Genomic DNA, 15,912 nt, shown 5'->3' on the forward strand with positions numbered 1-15,912 from the left:
TCTATATTGCTTATGGGCAGCAAGCTCTCATAATAGCAGAGAATTTGTTCAAATCCTTTTACTCATTATTATGACCAGGAATATGTAGATGTATGTTTGGAAAATAGGGTCAATTGTTAAGCAATTGCCTTTTCCTCTGACAAGTCACCTTCTCAGAGATGATTCATGACTTTCAGACACATTTGGATTCAAAGAATAAAAGGTTAATACTGCCCAATTAGCATTTCTTAGGAGCCTGCTTAAGAGCAGACAACTTTTGCAATTGATTGTACCTGTGCCTTACTGGTTAGAAAGTAGTTTGACTTCCTTCTAAGTTCCAACATGATCTTACCATGTCCTCCATCTGAGGCCTATAGTGTCTTCAGCAATAGAGCCTTGCCATTTAGCTCTGGCAGATAACCAAGTGTTTTGGCAATAGCCTACATTGCTTTGAATATGTCTCCCCAACCAGGAGCTCATTTTGGGGTGTAACACAATTCTGACATTGCACCCATAGTGTTAGGATTGGGCTTTTTCCACCCTCCTTTGCCATCCTCCCTTTTCTACCTATGACCCTTATACCTCCTGTGTTCTGTCCCTCCATTGCCTATCAAGTGTCCCCTCCTTTCTTTCCTCCCTAATTCCACTTTTCCTAGCTTCATTCTAGTTCCCTATCAATACTCCTGATCATACTGCCACTTACAATCAACTAAAGTTGTTCCAAGTTAGGAACCACGTATAAGCAAGAACATGCAGTATTTGTTTTTCTGCATTTGTGTGAGTTCACTTAATATAGAATTTTCTAAGTCCATCCATTCTCCTTACAATATTATTATTTCATTTTTCCTTAGTGCTGGGTAAAATCCCATTTTGTACATATACCACATCTTCATTAACTATTTGTCAGTTGATGGTCATCTTGGCTGGTTCCACTTTCTGGCTATTGTTAATATAGCAACAACAGACATGGCTGAGCCAATGTGCTTGCAGTAAAGAATAGAGTCTTTAGGGTATATGCCCAGGAGTGGTATAGCTGGATCAAATTGTAATGCTAGAAAATGCTATGTGAGCTTCTGGGGCTAATGGCCACCAATAGCATAAACCAGCAGGGGAGATTGCAAGTTATGAAATCAACCAGCCAGACAACATGTGCATACCTGTGCAACAGTGGCACACAGTCTGTAAGGGTAATCAATGTCTCTCTGATTGGACATAAGCCATACTTAGTAGGAGAGAACTCATATCTGGCACTGATATCAATCAGAATTCTACTACATGATGGACATAGACACCAGAGAGAAGCTTCCACAAGTCTTTGGCCAAGAAGAGTGGCTACACCCATCAAAATATCTCTGAAGTAACCATGCTTATCCCCTTTAATCCATGCTGCTCTTGTTTGGAGAGTATATCTGTTTATTTATTGATAGCAGTGAAAACCAAGGAGAACCAAGATCTGTGAATATGACAAGAGATGAAAGACAACTACCCAGCAAGAGATGAGCCGCCTCTAGCACATATTCCGGAGCCCAGAATACATCACAGAAGAAGTGACTATTTCAGCATGAGTGCTGTCTCACTGCTATTCTGACAAACTGCTCTGGGGAGATGATGACAGACACTGAGGACACTCATGACTCAAAGCAGAAATCCAGAGGATGCAGAAAGCTCAACACTAAAGTAGAATTATAAGACATCTGCCAAGGCTCAGATGACATGATAGAATAGAGGGCAGAAATACTATAAGATCTACAGGGTGGGAACAATATCCCGAGGCATTGTCCCCCTTTTCCCACAAAACTAACCAATGTATTCACAACTCCATGATGAATACCAACAACTCCACTGAGGAAAACTCCCAGTGAAATGGGCATGGGGGAGAGTGTAACATGAGGGGAATGGACCATCCCACAATTTGTTCATAAAGCTCATAATTAATAAAAATAAAAAATGAAATAGTTTCAATCACCCACTCTACAAATCTCTCTGCTTGGTTATAAATAGACAAGTAGGAATTAATATTTAATGTGAAATGGAACTTTCCACCTATAAGTAGCTTCTTTGCTATACATTCTCAGATTGTTCAACCAAAGTTACATTTAGGGCCTATACTATGGCAGCATTCCACTTCTACATACAAACTTGGCACTTGATATAACATCACCAATAATCTATAATACAATATTTGATGTCTTTAAATGAGATCTGTCATAATAAGAACCTAAATGTCAACACACATTATGCAGAGGAGATGCATTTGGTAAAGCAACAAACCAACATACTCAAAAAACAGATAGATACCAGAAGAGCTGCTGGCTGCTAGAAAGGTGAGGGAAGACGATATCTGCTGTGTGCCTCTGATGTTTGAAATAATATGCAAGGAAGTAGATGATCTTTCAAAAGAAATGATCTGTAAAAAGAATAAAGGAATGAAATGGAACATGATCAGGCCACAAATTCTGGGACTTTCTAATGTCAACAGATTCATATTCTTACTTAAAACCTTGAAACTGGTTAAGATGGTAACCACTCAATCCCTCAGTAATGCATTGTGTCTTGGGAAAAGAAACAAGAATTGGTTCTCCAATGGATTGCTAATTTTATAATTTTATAAGAGACAGAGTCTTGAACAAAATCATTGATGTGGTTATTGGCCAATAAAATAAAATAAAATTGATGGAAAACTACATCTTTGGAAGTGGGCCATGACTATGAGAGTATCAGTTTGGACAAAAGTTGGCAGTTACTCTCTGAGCCTTAACTGACTGCAGAATAGAAAGCACAGTCTAAAGGCAGTAGATAGTAAATATACTGCTAGGATATAGTGAAAGATAGAGCCCACAAATGCATATTTTTTGTTTACAGATAAAAATTGACAAATATGATATAATCAAAAGTATGCATAAAAAGTACTCATGCTTAATTTTAGTAAGTATGAAATGAAAAATTCAAATATAGCTGTGTTAAAAGGAACAAACAATAATGAAGGCTGGTTCTATCAAAAGGAAATATAAATATGGAAACATAAACATTTTAAATTATGATTGGAGTAAACTTCAGGATCATATATGATGAAATAAAGTTGCCAAATGAATTAATATTGAATTAATAGTGAATAGGATACAAGTACTGTTTTTATAGACAGGGCTTCACTAGTTGCCTGGTCAATCGTTCTCTTACTAAAAGTTGCTGAAATTCTCCTGTGTAGGCTCAGTCTCTCAGCTTCCTCTCTGTCTCATTTGGGGTTTTCTAATGGACAAAGATGCTATCTGATAGCTTACAAATGCTGATGCACACATCTGTGTGGAATGACTATTGTCTCAAAGTCAATGTTTTCAAAGAGAATTCATTATTTTTTGCTGTTCTCTAAAAGGATCCCAGTCATGCCTTTCTCTCATCAATTGGGACAGATTTCACCCAAGACAATAGAAATAGAACACAAAGGTATTATTGGATTTTCTATAATTATGACCTTCTGTGTTCTTTTGTTCACTCACTATCCTTAAACCTTCTTTTCAAATTTATTTTAATCTTTATTTTCCTGTCACAGCGTCAGTATTTTTCCCAGTCAAATATCTTTTGTATTTGCATTATTATAGTAGCATTTTAGGAAGAAACATAAGAACAATAAAAATAGGTTTTGATGGCATGATAAAAGCACACACACATGACTTAAGAGTTATGTATAGGCTATTTCATGCCACCATTCCAGTAAAGGGGACTCAAATCTTCAAATGTTCAGAGAAAAGAAGCAATTAATCCAGATAATTATTTTTTTATTAATTAGTTTTCTCTTCAGTGAATACAATAAATTTGGTACCACTGTTAGCCTCCTCCCTGCTCTCCTCCCTCTCTCTTCCCTCCTCCCCCATCTCCCTGGCCCCTCCTTATTGAGGAATATGGGTCATGCATTGTGGAGTTAACCATCAGTCATGGGTAGGAGGCAATGTCTCTGTGTATCATGACCCAATGTGTGACTCTAACATTCTTTCCACACCCTCTTCTGCAAATTTCCCTGAGCCATTTTGGGCAAATTTTAGGTCTGCTTCAGTGATGAGGTTTTTGGAGCCTCTGTGTCTCTGGATATCTCATTTTGTAGGAGTTGATTGTTCTTTGTTTTGATCTTCTTCACCTTTGTGCTGGTACCAGGTTCACCAAGAAAACAGCACCCTTGCTTGTTTTGCCAATTATTCTTAGTTTCAGCTGGGGCGTTCTTGAGGTATGATGGGGTTGGTTCTCTCTGCATCTATTTGAAAAAGAGAAGCAGATTCTCCAATGGAGAGTAAAGTTAGCACCAAATAAATGACATAAACATTTTTTTTTAGAGAGAATTTAATAGGCATAGGCTCTCTTGTAGCCCATAATTGGTGGTATGTTGATAATGGAGAGTGGGCTCATTTTTGGATATGGTTCTGACTTGTTTACCATCTTCCAGCTATGGGCTCCATTCCATTGAGCAGGCCAGTTAGCCAAATCAAGAGCAGATGGTTTCCCACCATGGCTGTGCTCCACTATTACACTTGTGTGAGCATCACGACAGGTTATTTGCTGTGAAGTATGGTAGACCATGAGTTACTTGAAAAGATATTGGTCATTTTCCCCCAGTCGCCCATATAGCACCTTCTGGCACAAGATGAGCTGTCTGTGGACTGACTCTCTTCCAGCTTCGAACCTTGTTGCTCCATGTTACCTGTCAACTACATATGGTGTCTTCAGCAGTAGGGTCTTACTACTAATGTTTGTTGGGTAATCAAGTACTCTGAAAGAAATCTGTCATTACTTTGGGGAACATTGTAGGTCTCTCTGATGATAGCCAACTGCTGGTACTGCGACTTGCAGGTCTGTGCCCATGAAGGAAAAGATAAGTAATATGAAAGAGTAAGCGAGAAGAAGGAGGGAGGGAGAGAGAGAGAGAGAGAGGCTATAGAAGATTAACGTCAATCTTCATTGTACCCTCTCCTGTGCCTTGTGACTCAGGTGTTCCCTCTAAGGGCCTGGTAAAGGTTCAACCATTTGGTCTGCCATTGAAGATGTAGAATTTTATGGTACCATTGCTGTTTGGGTCTAGATTTGTGTCCCCCACCCTCTACTTTGCCCTCCCCATCCTCCCCACCCACCCTATTTTCCAATCCTCGAGATGCTTGCTGGGTATGTTAGCATCTTGGGTAGATTCATGTTAGGTGCTGTAGATGAGTGAGACTATGTGGTGATTATCTTTCTGTGATTGGGTAAGTTCATTGAGAATGATCTCTTCCAGGTTCAACCATATTTCTTCAAATTTCATTACGTCATTTTTTCTTACTGCTGTGTTGAATTCCATTGTGTAGATATACCATATCTTAGTTATCCATTCATCTACTGATGGACATCTGGGTTGATTCTAGCTCTTAGCAATTACAAATTGAGCCACAATGAACATGGTTAAGCAAATCTCTCTGGACTGAGGCTTGAACGTTTTAGGGCACATGTTCAGTAAGGGAATAACTGGGTCTGTTGGTAACTCTATAGTCAGCTATTTTAGGAGTCTCTATATTGCTTTCCAAAGTGGTTATGCCATCTTACATTCCCACCATCTGTGGATGAGGGTTTCTATTTCCCCACATCCTTGCCAGCATTTATTTTTATTTGATTTTTTGATATTTGCTATCCTTACTGAAGTAAGGTGGACCTCATAGTTGTTTCAATTTGCATTTCTCTGATGATTAGGGATGATGAGCATTTCTTAAATGTGTGTTTGCCATTTGTATTTCTTCCTCTGTGAACTGCCTGTCCAGCTTTTTGCCCCATTTTGTGAGTGGGTTGTTTGAGATTATATTGTTTAGGTTTTTGTGTTCTTTGTAAATTTTAGAGATTAGGCCTCTGCCAGTTGGATATTCAACAAATATTTTCTCTCATTCTGTGAGTAATCTATTGGCTTTGCTTATTGTATGTCTGTGAAGAAACTCTTCAGCTTCATGTTATCCTATTGCTAGATTGATGGTTTAAGATCCTTTGCTACTGGGGTTTTGTTCAAGCAGTCTTTTTCCATTCCTATATCATGGAAAGTTCCTCCTATATTTTCTTCCAGTAGCAGCTGAGTTTCCAGTTTTATATTGAGGTCTTTGATCCATTTGAACTTGAGTGTTGTACATGCTGAGATGTGTAGATCAAGTTTCAATTTCCTGCATATGGTTATCCAGTTTGTCCAGGACCATTTGTTGAAGATGCTGTCTTTTTTCCAACCTATATTGTTAGGGCCTTTATCAAATACCAAGTAGCTATAGTTGCTTGATCCAAATTCCAGGTCCTCAATTCTATTCCTCTGGTCTGTATTCTTGTTTTTATGCCAGTACCATCCTATTTTTTTTTTTATTACTGTGGCTTTGTAATATAGCTTTAGATTATATATGGTGATGCCTCCAAAGGTATTTCTTTTGCTGTGGATATGCTTGGACATCTGAGGCCTTCTGCCTTTCCATATAAATTTTGAGATCATTTTATCTATCTCTGTGAAGAAGAATGTTGGGATTTTATTTGGGAATGCATTAAATCTGTATATTGCCTTTGGTAGGATTACCATTGTCACAATGTTAATTCTGCCTATCCAGGAGCATGGGAGGTCTTTCCATTTTCTCAAGTCCTCCTCAGTTTCTTTTTTGAGTGTTTTTTATGTTTTCATTGAATAGCTCTTTCATTTCCTTGGTTAATGCTATTCCAAGACATTTTTTGTTGTTGTTGTTGCTATTGAAAATGGGGACCATGTCCCTTATTTCTTTCTCTGTATCTTTGTCATTTGCATATAGAAAGGCTACTGATTTTTGTGCATTGATTTTGAATCCTGCTACTTTGCTAATAGAGGAGTTAATCACCTTCAAGAGTTTTGTGATGGAGTCTCTCAGGTCTCTTACATATACAATCATGTCATCTACAAATAGAACTAACTTAACTACTTCCTTTCCAATTTGTATCCCTTTAATTTCTTTCTCCTGTCTTATTGCTTGAGCTAGGACTTCCAGTACTATACTGAAAAGCAAAGTGAGAGTAGACAACCCTGTCTTGTTCCTGATCTAAATGGGAATTCCTCCCGTCTCTCTCCATTAAGTATTATTTGGGCTTCAGAAGCATTGTATATAGCCTTTACTATGTTATGATATGAACCACCAACCATGCCAATTCTCCCCAATCCTTTGATCATGAAGTGATGTTGTATTTTGTTAAAGGTCTTTTCTGCATCTATAGAAATGATCATGTAGTTTTTGTGTTTAAGCTTGTTTATATGGTGTATTGCATTCACAGATTTCCATATGTTGAACCACCCCGGTGTTCCTGGGATGAATGCCATTTGATCAAGGTGGATAATGCTTTTGATTGTTTGTTGGATTTGGTTTGAGAGGATTTTGTTCAGGATCTTTTTGCCTAAGTTCATCAGGGAAATAGGCTGGTAGTTTTCTTTACTTGTAGCATCTCTGCCTGGTTTGGGAATTAGGATGATCCTAGCTTCATAGGAGTTGGGGTGCTTTCCTTGATCTCCAATTGTGTGGCACAGTTTGAGAAAGATTGCTCTGAGTTCTTCCATGAAGGTTTGATAGAATTCAGCTGAGAAGCCATCTGGTCCTGGACTCTTCTTTTTTTTATTATTATTATTACCTTTTCTTTTTTTTCTCAATTTTTATTAACATTTTCCATGATTACAAAAAATATCCCATGGTAATACACTCTCTCCCCCCACTTTCCCCTTTGAAATTCCATTCTCCATCATATTCCCTCCCCATCTCAATCAGACTCTCTTTTATTTTGATGTCATGATCTTTTCCTCCTCTTATGATGGCCTTGTGTAGGTAGTGTCAGGCATTGTGAGGTCATGGATATCCAGACCCTTTTATGTCTGGCGGGTGCACATTGTAAGGAGTCCTACCCTTCCTTTGGCTCTTACATTCCTTCTTCTACCTCTTCCACATTAGACCCTGAGCCTTGGAAAGTGTGATTGAGATGTTACTCAACATCAATGCTTTCCAGCACTATGATACATTATGACTCGTTGCAAGGTCACTGTCACCTGAAAAGAGAAGATTCTCTACCCAAAGTGAGAGTAGCAATATAAGGGTATAAATATTAAGAGAAGTGCTTACTGGGCAGTTTGGTAAGCATAGTTTATACATTTTTTCCAGACATCAGCAGATGTTACATCCTTAGGGTTCATGACTACCCCTATTTTAAGTTTTCAGTATCAGGGATGTATTCCCCCCATGGAGCAGGTCTCCAGTCCAATTGGAGGGCAGTTGGTTTCCACCATGACAGGCATGCCACTATTACACCCGTTGTCTCATTTGGCCTGGCTAGCCAAATATAAGGCTTCCAGTGTCCACTGGTGAGTATCTTCACTGATGGTATCTCTTTTTCCCATTGAACTACATGTAGAATGGCTTCTTCCAGCTTTCTGTCAGTTGGTTTACATGGAGGAGATTATCAGCTCAGTTCCAACAGAATTTCTCAGTGGCCTTGCAGCCCAAGTATGTGGAGTCTTCAGCAATAGGCTCTTACCATCTATTCCTGGTGGGAAACCAAGGGCCTTGGCAATGGCCTATAATGCTTTGGGGGCATCAAGGACCTCCCTGGCCAACAACTCACTGGAGGTATCCCATCCCTGGCACTGAAAATTTTCTTAAAAAAATTGAATGTTTCATGAATTTGCATATCATCCTTATGCAGGGGCCATGCTAATCTTCTCTGTATCATTCCAATTTTAGTATATGTGCTACCGAAGTGAGCACTTTTATTACCTTTTCAATCTCGATAAGTGTGATAGGTTTGTTGAGATTATTCTGCTCTGAGTTTAGCTTTGGTATATGGTATGTAAAGGAATTCATCCATTTCCTCCATATTATCCGGTTTTGTGGAGTAGAGGTTCTTGAAATTAGTCCTGATGATTCTCCCAATTTCAATATGTCTGTTGTGATCTCTCCTTTTTCAATTCGAATTTTGTTAATTTAAAGGGTCTCTCTCTCTCTCTCTCTCTCTCTCTCTCTCTCTTTTGCTTAATCAAATTATCCAGGGGCTTTGTCAATTTTGTTTATTTTTTTTAAAGAACCACCTCTTTATTTCATCAATTTTCATAATTTTTTTCTTAGTTTCCATTTCATTAATTTATGCTCTGATCTTTATTCTTTCTTTCTGCCTGGAGCTTTTTTGGTTGGATTCTTCTTGCTTTTCTAGTGCCTTTAAGGTGGATGGTTAGGTTATTGATTTGGGATCTCTCTGTCTTTGTTACAAAGACATTTAGTGCTATGAATTTTCCACTGCCTTCATTGTGTCTGATAAGTTTTGGTATGATGCGTTCTTATCATCATTCATTTCTAGAAATTTCACAATTTCATTTTTTATTTTGTACACTAACCATTTATTGTTTAAAAATGTGATGTTCAGTTTCCAGGAAATGATGGGATTCTTGCTGGGTCTTTTATTGTTAATTTCTAGCAATATAGCATTGTAATCTGATATCATGCAGGGAATTATGTCAATCTTCCTAAGCATATGGAGGCAGGGTTTGTGACCCAGTATTTGATCTATTTTAGGGAATGCTCCATGAGCAGCTGAGAAGAGTGTGTAGTCTGTGGATTTGGGATGGGATGTTCTGTAGATGTCCTATGGTTTTGGTGAGCTCTCTTACATCCTTGTTGAATTTCTGTTTGGGTGATCTATCTATTACTGATAATGGTGTATTGAAGTCCCCAATTCTGATGGTGTTGGTGGTTACTTCTGTTTTATTGTCAAGTAGGTTTTGTTTTATGAACTGTGGTGCCCCTGTATTTGGTACATAAAGATATATGATTGTGAAATCCTCTTGATAAGTGGGAAGTGGCTTTCTTTGACTTTTTTGATTGTTTTTGAAGTAGATTTTATCCAATATTAGTATAGCTATGCCTGCTTGTTTCTTATTCGCATTTGCTTGGAATATTGTTCTCCACCCTTTCACCCTTAGGAGGTATCTGTCTTTAGAGGTAAGTTGGGTTTCTTGAAGACCACACATTGTGGGGTCTAATTTTCTGATCCATCATGTTAGCTTGTGTCTCTTGATGATTGAATTACAACCATTAATATTTAGTGTAATACTGTGAGGTTTGATTTGATCCCTGCCATATTGTGTTGGTATATGTGGTTTGGTATTTTCATGGACTTTGAAATTTTTTATGCCTTCTCTGAGTTTGGTTATTGTGATCTGCTTCTTGTAGGCATTTTAGGTTGATTATACTCTATATCAATTTGGTTTTGTGTTCATATAATTGTAAAGCTGAGTTTGTCATGGAAAGTTTTTCTTACACCATCTATTATGAGGGATATTTTTCTGGTTAGAGTAGTTTGGGTTGGAAGCCATTGGTTCTTAGAGTTTGCATTGTTCCATTCCAGGCCCTTCTGGCTTTCAGGGTTGCCATTGAAGTAATCCTGATAGTGTTATCTTTAAAAGTTATGTGCTGTTTTTCCCTAGCTGCTTTTAGGGTTTTCTCTTTGGTGTCAATGTTTAGAGTCTTAATGACAATATGTCTTGGAGAGTTTTTCTTTTGGTTCAGTCTATTTGGAGTTCTGTTAGCTTCTTGTATCTTGATGGGCCTTTCTTTTGAGAGAGTGGGAAAGTTTTCTTTGATTATTTTATTAAATAAGTTCCCCATGCCTTTTGTCTGAGTTTTTTCCTCTTCTGGTATTCCCATGATCCATATATTAATGCATTTAAGAGTATCCCACAATTTCCTCATGTTTTCTTCACAGAATTTTTTGACCTTATTGAAACTTTTGAACTCTTGAACTGTTTCTTCTGTCTTGTCTTCCAGATCAGAGTTTCTATCCTTTACATGACTGACTCTATACTTGAGATCTTCTAAAGAGTTTTGGACTTGTTCAATTAGGTTGGCCTCTTCTACTACTTTTCTATGTATGGTTTCCATTCCTCTGTCAAGCTCCCTTTTCACATCATTTTCTGATTTTCTTGAGGCTTCTTGTAATTCATCCTTGCATTTCTTTATGTCTTCATTTAGCATCACCAGCTGATTTTTGAGGTCCTCTTTTTTTCACTGTCCTTCATATCTTTTAATTGTCTTTGAACTCCTTCTATTTTCTTATCTATTAGGTCTAGTCTAGTGATGACAGCATCCACATGATTATCTGTCCTTTGTTGCTTTTCTGGAAGTTGTACCAGTGGCTTGGTCAAGGTTGCATTGCTCATACCTTCATTTTGGTGTTCTGATCCTACTGTCTCTTTTATGTTTTGATTAGATACGTTAAATTGTAGGACTGGGTAATCTTGTTGGATTTACTTGAATTTGATTTTTCATGTCATTTCTCTTGTACTGTGGTCTGCCCATCACAGTGTATGGGCAGGGAAAGTAGTACTGTGGGCTGGATGGATGGGGGAGTGGTGCCTTTTGAGGGAGCTAGCAGGCGAGAAAGCAGTTGGGTAGAGTGGTCCTGAGCTCACACATGGCTGGTTGGATTAGCCTGAGATCTTTTTTGGTGTGCCTCCAAGGCAGCCTGAGCTCATTCTTGGCAGGCCCCTGCTGTGGGCAAGATAGGCAGGCTGCCAGCAGGGCAGACAGTTTATTGGGCCTGAGCTGGCATGGGCTTATGGGTAGAGTGAGCCGGAGATTTCACGTGGGCTTGTTGAATGGGCTTGAGCTCATGTCTGGATGGGCAGACAGCCTGAGCAGCAAGCGGTCAAAAGGGCAGAGCAGGCCGAGCTTCCACTGGCAGATGGTTACAGTATGTGACAGGAAGATGGATGGATCAAGCCTGGGCTCCTGCGAACCAGCAGGCAGAGCCTGCCTGAGGTCACACATAGGCAGGGGTAGCAGGGCGATGGCCCCGGGGCTGTGAGTCAAGTGGAACTATACTGGTTTGGGTCTCCTAAAGTAAGTATGGGTGTATCCTGAGGCTGGGAGTATGACGATGGTGACTGTTTGGAGGGATTGGGGGACTCATGGGCTACCAGAGAGAGAGGGAATCAGGTGATTCCCTCTTTTCCCCCTCTGCTCCTCCTCCCACTTAAAAATTGCTCTCCCCTAAAAGATCCATTGAACCCTTAATGCCTTGCCTTTCTTTCCCTGGGAGGTGCAGCTCTGTTAGGTGGTTGCCTTCTTTCTTGGCTTTCAAAACCAGACAAATTTAATGCTGTCAAGGTACTATTTGGTGCCTTCCAGCTTTAATTGGAGGTGAAGTCCTCATTCTTAAATAATTTGTATCCTGTATCATTATATTTTGGTTGCAAAAACCATTAACCAGCATCAGGGCTGCCATCAAGGAAGTTCTCGCTGGTTTTAGATATGTGTATGGTAAAGACATGGTTTATCAGGAAGGTATCGAGGGACTGAGGGCATCTCTGGTCATATTCAGGGCTAGGTGGCTCTTGGCAGCTCACAAGGAGATGAAAATGGAAATATGGAATTAGCAACATGTTTTAACCATTTTAAATAATTGTGAAGGTTTCAAAATTAATATGTGGAAGTAAGAATAGAAATCTAGTGTACACATCTTGCCCTCAAAACAAATTCCTAACAGGTTTATCATTAACTTCATTTATATAGTTGATGGTCCAAGGTCATCTATGATATGCCCCCTCTTCCTGTCTCCATAAGCACTACAATGGTTAGTCTCCTACCACCTTCAGTAACAGTGCTGTCTTAATATTTCTTCTCATCCTAGTTTTGCCTTTGCCAGTATTTCTAAGCTGAAATAATGGTTTTAAAATCCCACCAAAGAAGAACCTCTGCAGAATTGTGTTGGGGGTGAGGGGTGTAAGAGTGAAACCTTGTTAATGAAAACATCAACAAATAACTTTTTAAAAAAGAAATGTCAGCAAAAATATATATCAGATTACATTATTCCTTTATGCTAAATCTCAGAAGATGAACAAGTCTTCACCAGACACTGAAACTGCAGGTACTTGACTCTGGCTTTCCAAGACTCCAGAATTGTGAGAAATAAGTGTTTATTGCTATTGTTTATGAGCCACCCTATTTATGGTATTTTGTTAGAGCATGTGAATGGGGTAACTCATTTCCCATTACATTTAGACCACCACCTAAATAAAGTCTGCATGGTTAGTAAAGAGCTTGTATGTGATCTGTTGCTTACTCTTTCCTCCCATCTCTTGTCAGCTTCATCTTTCCAATGCCACCACTACATATGCCCAGGTTACTTCCTATGACACCTGAACTCTTTCACTCTTATGTTTCAGGGTTCAAATTCAACTGTACTTTCTCAGAATGCCTGTCTTTGTCTCTTTTTTCATAAACTATTTTTTTGCTGAGAATCATCTTGAGCTCCTGATCCTCCTGCCTCTAGCTCCAAAATTCTGAGATTACAGGTGTTTACTACCACAACTGAGTTTTTTTTCTCTTTAAATAGTGTTAAGAAATTTTCAGGCAAATGGATGGAACTGGAACAATTTTATAACTTTCTCTCCTGTGTGAGTCTTAACTTTTGATATTTCTATGTATGAAATCAGGGGTATAAGAATGGGTTTTAACTAGATAGAAGAACATGAAGCAAAAACTGCTTTAAGAATGTTATAAGGTAGCCTGATTTTTTTTAAAATTATTTATTTATTTATTTATTTGAGAGCGACAGACACAGAGAGAAAGACAGATAGAGGGAGAGAGAGAGAATGGGCGCACCAGGGCTTCCAGCCTCTGCAAATGAACTCCAGACGCGTGCGCCCCCTTGTGCATCTGGCTAACGTGGGACCTGGGGAAGCGAGCCTCGAACCGGGGTCCTTAGGCATCACAGGCAAGCACTTAACCGCTAAGCCATCTCTCCAGCCCAAGGTAGCCTGATTTTTTGTGAGTATTTTTGAATAAATTGGTGTTTTTCTGACATAACTTTTTATGTGTATACAGTATATGAGACAAGTGATGTGATGTAATGTGTGGTGTATATACACTTATGTTTATAAAGTTTGTCACGTTAGGCATATGTTAACTAGAGAAAAATTTTGTCTTCTTGCAACTCAAGAAAATAAAGTTATATAACCATTTACAATCAGAATATAGAGCATTTTAATTCCTCTTATAATATTCTTTTGTGCCCTTTGGACAGTTTACTTCCTTTGCACCTAGCCTTTGACAATTGACTTTTTATCTTTATAAGTATATGTTTTCTGGAATGTTATACAAATTAGATCATACAACATTTGTATCTGATCTCTCACTTCATATGATTATTTTAGGGTTAATTCATATCGTTTCATCTGCACATCATAATTTATTCATCTACTTATCATTAGTGGACATTTTGGATGTTTTAAGAATGGACGATTATGATTAAAACTGTTGAAAATATTTGGCACATGTGTAAATAGACATTTCATTTATTTGGGTGTAAAATCATATAGTCATATGAAAAGCATGCACATATGCCTTTGTATTATCAAACTAATTTTCAAAGTTGCTGTGCTAGTTTGCATTTATATAAGAAGTATATCAGATATTTGTATTTAATGTGAGTTTATAGACTTCATTAATTTTAATAGCTGTGCAGTGTGTGGTTTTAATTTGCATTGCATTTACGGTTGATGATGAACATACTTTCATGTGTATTTCTACTGTGTGTTTTTCTTGTTTGATGTCCTACCTTCAAATCTCCTATCATGTTATTGTTTGAGTTGAAAATGTCTTTAGATAGTCTATCATTTTATAAACCAAAGTTATTTATCTGATGTATGTTTTATTGCATGTTTGTCTGTTTGTTTTTGGCTTTTGGGGATAGGGTCTCTCTTTCTACCTCAGGCTGGCCTGGAATTTTGTAGTCTGAACTCACAGTGTTCTTCCTACTTTGCCCTCCTGAGTGCTTGGATTAAAGTCATGTGTTATCATGCCTTGCTCAGATATATGCTTTGAAACTATTTCTTCTCAGCCATGACTTACCATTTTATTTTCTTGAACTTATATTTTGAGCTGGGCATGGTGGCACACACCTTTAATCCTAGTACTCAAGAGGCAGAGATAGGAGGATTGCTGTGAATTTGAGGCCACCCTTAGACTATATAGTGAATTCCAAATAAGCATGGGCTAGAGTGAGACCCTACCTCAAAAAAGTATATATTTTAAAGAACAGAGGTTTTTAGTTTTGATAAATCTGATTATTCAATATTTTCCTTTATGTTTTAGGATTTGTGTTAAAAACACACACACAAAATCCTTTGTCCTTTACTCAAGGTCTTCAGTAGTCTTAGATTTATTATCCAAACCAGGTAAATTTTGTATTGTGAACTATGTGTAGAGATTCCTATTTTACATAAACTTCATTGTTTGTGTCATGAATAAGCCTGTGCCATCTAAATGTGCCAACCAGGGAATGTCCATAAATTCTTTTTATCTAGACTAAAAGAGATCACATATCAGCAGTTCTCCAGTGAGTCCTGTACACTACTCATGTTTAAAAACCTGAACATATTTGAATTATGTTGCTTTCTTCCAACTAAAAACTTCACAAAAGTGATTTTGTCAGTTCAGCAAATAAGATTCTTTGTTATCTAGATCTTTGTGAAATGATCAAATGTGTACTGCCTTCTGCCAATCCCAATCCATGTGATGTCCTCAATTGGTTTCTTCTCTGATGGTATCAGGCATTCAAGCCACACCAGAGATGCTCCTTTTTTTCTGAGCTCCAGGGAAGGGAAGGTTTGTTCTTTCATCCTCAGTTAACCCAGCAATTCCAGGCCTCACATTTTAATGCAGTTAATATTTCTATAACTTCTGTGGTGGTTTGATTCAGGTGTCCCACATAAACTTAAGTGTTCTGGCTGCTAGGTTCCCAATGGAGCTTTGGGAATTAACACCTCTTGGAGGCAGTGTATTATTGGGAACAGGCTTACGAGTTTTATAGCCAGTTTCCCTTTGACAGTGCTTGGCACACTCTCCTGCTGATGTTATCTGGCTGCTGTAGGCCAGGTTATGCCTGGGGGGTGATGCC

The 15,912-nt window shown here is 38.4% G+C and overlaps 1 non-coding gene across 1 annotated transcript; it reads right to left on the reverse strand.

Annotated features, from left to right (window-relative positions):
- Positions 1–8,619: 8,619 nt before the first annotated feature.
- On the reverse strand, positions 8,620–8,726 carry LOC123455258. Its single transcript, XR_006633795.1, has one exon. It is a non-coding gene; the product is annotated as a U6 spliceosomal RNA (small nuclear RNA).
- Positions 8,727–15,912: the final 7,186 nt, after the last annotated feature.

This window comes from Jaculus jaculus, chromosome 15 (genome assembly GCF_020740685.1).
Source record: "Jaculus jaculus isolate mJacJac1 chromosome 15, mJacJac1.mat.Y.cur, whole genome shotgun sequence".
NCBI lineage: Eukaryota > Metazoa > Chordata > Mammalia > Rodentia > Dipodidae > Jaculus > Jaculus jaculus.